We start from the raw sequence: 788 nt of genomic DNA, 5'->3' as shown, positions 1-788 counted from the left end.
CCCCCAGTAATCTCCTGCCTTTACAACATGAAATGAAATGAGCCACATATTTCTTCCTTTTGCAAACAAACCGAAATCAGTATGTGGATTGGGGATTAAAAAAAAAAAAAAAAAACACCACCAAAAATACAAGAATAAAATAAAACCCCTCACTAAAATGCTCATTCCAATCACGGGGTACAGGCAACCATGAGTCAATGTGTGATCCTCACCAAAGATAAAAACAATTCGCTCAACAGCAAACCCAGCTGCAGTTAATAACATGAGCAATATCAAGAGCAGATCTGGATGCACACATGCCAGTAAAGAGATTTTTATGATTTCAGTAGAGAAAACTCCACCTTCTACTCCGTTCGGGGCCAATAGCAAAGTCAGGCAAATGGAAAATATGCTGGAAACAGTGTCGGGACTCTCCACTGAAAACATTCCTTTCCTTGTCATTTTAACTATTTGAGACAGTGATGCTTTGGAGGTAAAAGATGAAGAATCAAAGCCACCACTCACCCTTGGAAAAACATGCCCTAGGAGTGTCTTATCATAACTGCTTTCTGAGATGCTAAGCCACTTCAGGATACATTTACCCTTTTCAAGCCCTGGGGTTATAAGTCCTGTGTGATGTGTCCTGCCAACCTGAGTCACCTGGCAAAGGTGTCTGTGGAAGGGATCATTGTTTATTGTTTTCAAGTTTAATTCCTGGCTTAAAAGTCTAAGTCCCTATATTACCAATTAAAAGAGAATCAAATACCCTAATAGGATATTCCAGTCTGTGTGTGTGTGTGTGTGTGTGT

Source organism: Otolemur garnettii, unplaced genomic scaffold, assembly GCF_000181295.1.
Source record: "Otolemur garnettii isolate 467f Iridium unplaced genomic scaffold, OtoGar3 scaffold00024, whole genome shotgun sequence".
Taxonomy (NCBI): Eukaryota; Metazoa; Chordata; class Mammalia; order Primates; family Galagidae; genus Otolemur; species Otolemur garnettii.
The sequence above is the reverse complement of the archived record's forward strand: the minus strand, read 5'-3'. Positions refer to the sequence as shown.